At 55.8% G+C, this 6,563-nt stretch overlaps 1 long non-coding RNA gene across 1 annotated transcript; it reads left to right on the plus strand.

The window, feature by feature from the left end:
- The first annotated feature begins 554 nt into the window (after positions 1-554).
- LOC124234430 (uncharacterized) lies at positions 555-3,630 on the plus strand. Its single transcript, XR_006887304.1, has 2 exons — positions 555-926; positions 2,997-3,630. It is a non-coding gene; the product is annotated as an uncharacterized LOC124234430 (long non-coding RNA).
- Positions 3,631-6,563: the final 2,933 nt, after the last annotated feature.

Raw genomic sequence — 6,563 nt, forward strand, 5'->3', positions numbered from 1 at the left:
GCCTTATCAAGTAAAATACTGAAAAGCTTCCCATCTGGGTGATCAACAGATAGTACTCTGCGGTCACCCTAAGACCCGCCCCCCCATGACCAGGAGCTACAAACACCCCTCATGACTGGCATTTTGAACCTCATCCCTTGGAAACACCCTGAAAGACAAGGGCCAGATGATTTGCTTGGCACTTCTGAGTTATCCTCTCCTTCCTGATGGCTGCAAGTGTCACTCAGACACACGGCAGGCTGGGCCCTGCCATGGAGGCCTTCTCAGGACAGCTAGAAGCTGAGGATAAATCCTGGTTCCCAGCAGCCGAGGCTCTTCCTGACATGGAACTGCCAACCAGGAAAGTGACTTTGCTAAAGGAAAGAATAGGAAGGCTGTGCTTTTCCTCCAAAGAGAAAGAGGAGTGCCAGGTCCCAGGGCTGGCCCAGGGCTGGGAGGGAGGCATTAGTGTCCACCCCCGGGATCCGAACCAGCGAACCCCGGGCCGGCGAAGCGGAGCAGGCACACTTAACCAGCGCGCCACCGGGCCGGCCTAGTGGCTTTCATCCCAGCGGTGCACGTATTTCCCTTCCAAAAAAAGAAGAACGGGAAAGGAGATGTTAAAGGCAAGCAGAGAGAGGAAAACTGTTGCAAAACAAAAGCTGAGCTCCCGTCCGAGGGAGGCCTCCTCCATTGGAGGCCTAGGAAATCATTCTGACAAAATGGAGGATCTCTGTCTTTGGTGTCGATTCCCTCAGAGGTCAAGAGAAACCTTTTCCAATGTCTTTATCAGGAGGAGACTAGAAGTTAGAGAAAAGTATCCTTTCGAGAGCGAGAGAAACAAATTCTGATTTTGCATCAGCTTCCCTCCGATCTGGAAACTCATTGACTTGATTCCATTCTGTCGACGGAAATAATCCGGAACCAATCTATCCGTGAAAATCTGGGTGAGTTTATTCTGACCTAAAATGTGAGGACTGTGGCCCGGGGCCTTTCTTCCCGAAGGAAGAAAGGGCGCCCGGGAAGTGGGGTGTACAGAGTGCTTCTAGACCCCCAGAGAGGACGTTTCACATAGGATCGAAAGGTCCCTTGGACGATAGTCGCGAGACTGCTCTGTCGGCACAGCGATCGACAGACACTGCTGGGTGGCAGGTCTGTTGTCTGGGCCTGGGTGGTCACAGGTGAGCCGGATGGTCAAAGGTGAGCGCAACCATCCGTTCCTAGGCTAAGGAAAGATGCCTCTCCTTAAGGAAAGGCCCGAGCACGGGGAAGCTGCTCCTTTCCCTTAAGGGCATTGGTTCTTGCCGTAGGAAATGTTTAAAGCGGATCTACGATGCGATGCGTGCTCGACGGCCACGTCAGGCCCTTTTGGAAAAACACTGTCAGGCCGAATTAGGCCGACACCCAATGGCTTCCTCATAGACTCCAATAGATCCTATCGCTCGCCATTTCTATCTGTCCACTCGTTCCAATTTTAGGCCACTTGACCACGAGCAGACCTTTTTCTCAGATTTTTTTCCCTGTGAGACTTTGATCACCTTTTCACAGACAAAGCGATCTTTTCTTTTTAGGCCCTCTTGCCTGAAGGCAGCCATCTCACTTTCCTTGAACACAAAGATGTTTCCCATATTCACTTTTAGTGGCTTTTTGTTTTGTTTTGTTTTGTTTTGTTTTGTTTTGTTTTGAGGACGATGAGCCCTGAGCTAACTGCTGCCAATCCTCCTCTTTTTGCCGAGGAAGGCTGGCCCTGAGCTAACCTCCGTGCCCATCTTCCTCTATTTCATATGTGGGACGCCTACCACCACGTGGCTTGCCCAGCGGTGCCACGTCCACCCCCGGGATCCGAACCAGTGAACCCCGGGCCGGCGAAGCGGAACAGGCACACTTAACCAGCGCGCCACCGGGCCGGCCTAGTGGCTTTCATCACATTTGTTAAGTAGAATTTTTAACCCTCACGAACCTTAATTTTGGTGAAAACTAAGAAGTCAGCAATTAGGAACTGTCCTTCCCATGAGCATTCTGTCGCTTGGCCAATTTCTAACCACTTGGCAACTTTTAGAAACATGGGATTTCATAGGTTTATCTTTTCCTTCGCTTTATTTGATTTCATCTCACTTTAGTTTTTGGGTGAGGAAGATCGGCCCTCACAGAGCTAACGCCTGTTGCCAATCTTCCTCTTCTTTCTGCTTGAGGGAGAGCGGGCCCGAGGTAACACCTGCGCCCCACTTCCTCGATCTTGCGGACGGGATGCCGCCACAGCCCGGTGTGAGGAGCGGTGGAGGTCCACGCCCGGGATCTGAACCCGAGGACCCCGGGCTGCCGAAGCTGAGTGCAGGAGCTTAACCACTATGCCGCCGGGCCGCCGTCCCCTGTCAAAGCTTTTAATAAAGCACGAGACGTGTTCCTCGATAGACCCAAACGTCTTTTAGTTTCCGTATCCTCACAAACCCAAAGTAGATAAACTTCTATTTAGCCACTCACGTCTCAGGTTCTATCTTACTCGGAAATGATCTACATCATCAAGGAAATTGTTTTTGTCTTAAGTTTGGCACCCGAGCTAACGACTGTTGCCAATCTTCCGTTTTTGTTTTTTTTCCCCCCCTCCCGATTTTTCTCCCCAAATCCCCCCCATGACATAGTTGTCTATCTTAGTTGAGGGCCCTTCTAGTTGTGGCATGTGGGACGCCGCCTCCACACGGCCCAACGAGCGGTGCCGTGTCCATGCCTGGGATCTGAACGGGCAAAACCCTGGGCCGCCGAAGGGGAGCGTGTGAACTTAACCACTCGGCCACGGGGCTGCCCCCGTCCGTGGACTTTTTTATCACCTGATTTCACCTCGCAAAACTTCAAAGCTTCAAGTTAACAGAGAGGTTTGGGAAGTTGTTCTTATTTATTTAATTAATTTATTTTTCGAGGAAGACGAGCCCCGAGCTGACACCTGCTGCCAATTCTCCTCTTTTTGCCCCGGGAGAGTGGTCCCGAGCTAACATCCGTGCCCATCCTCCTCCCCTTGATAGGCGGGACGCCGACCACAGCGTGGCTCGCCAAGCGGCGCCACGTCCGCACCCCGGATCCGAACCGGCGAACCCCTGGCCGACAAAACGGAACGTGCGAACTTAACTGCTGTGCCGCCGGGCTGGCCCTTCGGGAAGTTCTTTTCAGGACACAGGCCATAAACTAGAATCACCGCTACAGGTTTATCGGAGCGACATCAGCGTTCGTGGTGGATTGAGTCGTCCCCTCTGTCTCTCCCCTCCAGGGGACAACCAAACGGACGTCTATCGACCCACCCACCAAGGATTCCCCCCGCATGGCACAGCAGGATGCCTGAGAGATCCACGCAGCCCTACAGCGGCAAGTCACATTCGCACAGTCAAAATTCAATGGCAGAGACAAAACGTTAAGGTCAGCGAGAGGGAAGAGAATAACCGGCCCAGGAGCAACGGTGTGAAGAACACGGAGAAGACGGGTCCTAGACGCCGGGGTCCCCGGAGCAGCGATTTCATCAGAGGCCCGCGAATGTCCACGATCTCCACATCACGTTTATGGCCGACTGCGTGTGTGGGTCCTTTGGAATCGACCAGGCTACCATCTGGGCCACTTTGGGACATCGTGTCCAGCTGCCCCGAGCGGTGGAGCTGTCGTTCGAGTGTAAGATGGGGCCCGTCCGGGGAGAGAATGGGGACGGGGAAAGGGAGGCCGCGGGAAGTCACAGAGTCTGAGGTGTTTGGGGGAGACCGACTCTTCTAAAGTGGAGGCGATAGAAGGAGAGCAGCAGGATTTTTGGATTTTTGTTCCCTCTGTTAGGTATCTGGGTCCGGAGGAGAGTGGGGCGGGGGGGGGTCGTGGTGGTGGTGGTGGTGGTGGTGGTGGTGGTGGTGGTGGCGGTGGTGGTGGTGGTGGGTGTGAGGCTGAGGCAGGGCTGGTGTTTCCTTTCCGGGTCAGGTGAAAGAGCTCCTCCAGTGGAGGTTTTTGGACAAGGGGTCTGGTCTGGCAGGATGGGAGGTTGCGGGTAGAGCCACAGGGGAATCTGTCGTAGCTCAGACTTGGGCCTTTGAAGAAATAGACAGAGAGAGGAGTTTTGCTCTGTCTGTCACCGCAGCCGGCACCTCAGCAGCAACAACAGAAGGCTTCCCGAATGAGTGAAGGGGCAGGAGCCAGCGTGCCCCGTGCCTCTCTCAGCCCCGCGCCGGCAGGGAAGGAAGCAGGCAGGCAGGCAGGCAGGCAGGCAGGCCTCAGGGCTACTCCCGTCCTACTGCCCTGTGGTCCCTGTCCAGGCCCCGCCCCCACTCTCCCCCTGACCCTCACCGCTCCCCAGCCCTCTTCTCAGCCAGAGAGGCGATGGGGGGCGGGGCGGTCCCAGAACAAGTTTCCTCTCATCCGCCATCATCTTGCCACCCTGACGACTTGGCCCGAGATCCGGCCTAGGCTGTACCCGTGTGTGGTTTTCCTGTGGACAAGGGGGCCAGTTCACCATTTCGGAGGAAACCCCTAGCCTTCCACTGCCGAGTCGAGTCGGTGGGACTCGCCAGCCTGGGAGGGGGGAGGGGGGAGGGGAGGTCAGGCCCATTCATTCCGACGGGCCTGGTGTCAGGGCTTCATTCAAGTGCAGGAAGCTCTCTCCCATGGCCTCGGGCTCTTTTCCCTTGAACGGCTTTCTTCAATTCCCCCACCCTTAGGCCGCAGTCCGCCAAGGGCCGGGAGGCAGGGAGGGAAGATGTTGGGGCAGGGTGGCTGTCTGAGAAACTCGCCTCGTCTGGGGCAGAAAGAGTGCTCCCCTCCTTTCTCTAACCCTACTAGACTGCTTGAGGATCACGGACGGTTTGGCTCATCGATGAGCCCTGCGTTATGGGCCCGGCAAGCAAACTCCTAACTGGCAACCCGCTGCTCTAGGCGTGTGTGGGTTTTTTGATCATTCACCTTCAAGTTCGCACGACATTGGTCCGTGTCCCCCGCCCCAGCTTCCCATGGGAAATCCTCCGTCTCTTTCCACAGACTCACTGGCGACTTCACACAGGGCCTGCCTCCTCCTCCTCCTCCTCCTCCTCCTCCTCCTCCTCCGAAGGAAGGAAGGAAGGAAGGGGCTGACCCCGTGGCCGAGCGGTTGAGTTTGCACGCTCCGCTTCAGCGGCCCGGGGCTTCGAAGGTTCGCATCCTGGGCTCGGACACGGTACCGCTCATCAAGCCACGCTGAGGTGGCGTCCCACACGGCAGAACCAGAGGGACCCTCAAAGAGAATATACAACTAGGTACTGGGGTGCTCTGGGGAGAAGAAGAAGAAGGAGGAGGAATAAAAAGAAAAGAAAAGATTGGCAATGAGCTCGGGTGCCGGTCTTTAAAAAAAAAAAAAGAGGAAGAAAGATGGACAAACAGGAACGAATCCCACTGACGGCACCTCCAAATGGTGGGGGGTAGGGGGTGGGGGGGTGGGGAGTGGCATCATCGGGCCAATGGTGACTCTGAGTCATGATCCCGCGGTTGTGTTATTTGATATTTTATCGAATCGATTTATTATTTTATTTTTGAGGAAGATGAGCCCTGAGCGAACATCTGCCGCCAATCCTCCTCTGTCGGCCGAGGAAGACTGGCCCTGAGCTGACATCCGTGCCCATCCCCCTCTACTTTCCAGGTGGGACGCCTGCCACACCGTGGCTCGCCAAGCGGTGCCGGGTCCTGCGCCCGGGATCCGGACCGGCGAACCCGGGGCCGGCGGAGCAGAACGTGCGAACTTCACCGCCGCACCACCGGGCCGGCCCCCGGAGTTGTTTTAAAAATCCAGTAAGGGGCTGGCCCCGTGGCCGAGTGGTTAAGTTCGCGCGCTCCGCTGCAGGCGGCCCAGTGTTTCGTCGGTTCGGATCCCGGGCGCGGACACGGCACTGCTCATCAAACCACGCTGAGGCGGCGTCCCACATACCACCGCTAGAAGGACCCACCACGAAGAACACACAACTATGTACCGGGGGGCTTTGGGGAGAAAAAGGAAAGACAAAAAATAAAATCTTCAAAACTCCAATAAAACTTTGAGTGAAGACGACGAGGAGGATGTGAAACGTATCTCACACCTCCGAGCCGAGCCGTCCGCTTAGGAAGGGGGACGAGGACCCTTTGTAAGCGATGTCCCTTTTTAAGCACCATTCTAAACCACAGAACAGAACTCCCTCTCCTCGACCCGGAGCGAGGAGGTTCCTGGGTGTGTCAGAGAGGGCCACGTCCTCTGCAGCACGAACGAACCGCCAGGGTTCGGCCACGGGAAAGAATTTCTTCCTCTCCAGGGGGACTAAAAGTCGCCAATGGCAGCGGGCGTAGGTGCTATCCTTCCCGTCCAGGAAAGGCAGGGAGAACTTCAGCCGTGAAGAGAAGGAGGTCTTCCTCACTCCCCGTTTCGGGAGGGCCCCTTTGGCAGGGGAGTTTTGTCTCCTGATTTCAAGTCAGGAAGAAAAGGGAGAGAGAGAGAGAATGTCCTTCTCGTGCCAGGTCGGTCTGAGGGGGACCTCCTCTGGTTTCCTCCCTTCCCAGGGAAGGCCGTTCGCTCCTTCTTCTAGAAAAAGCTCCCAAAGCACCACCGCCCAGGATGGTCGACCTAC

The sequence above is a fragment of the Equus quagga genome, unplaced genomic scaffold (genome assembly GCF_021613505.1).
Source record: "Equus quagga isolate Etosha38 unplaced genomic scaffold, UCLA_HA_Equagga_1.0 73811_RagTag, whole genome shotgun sequence".
In the NCBI taxonomy this organism is placed as follows: domain Eukaryota; kingdom Metazoa; phylum Chordata; class Mammalia; order Perissodactyla; family Equidae; genus Equus; species Equus quagga.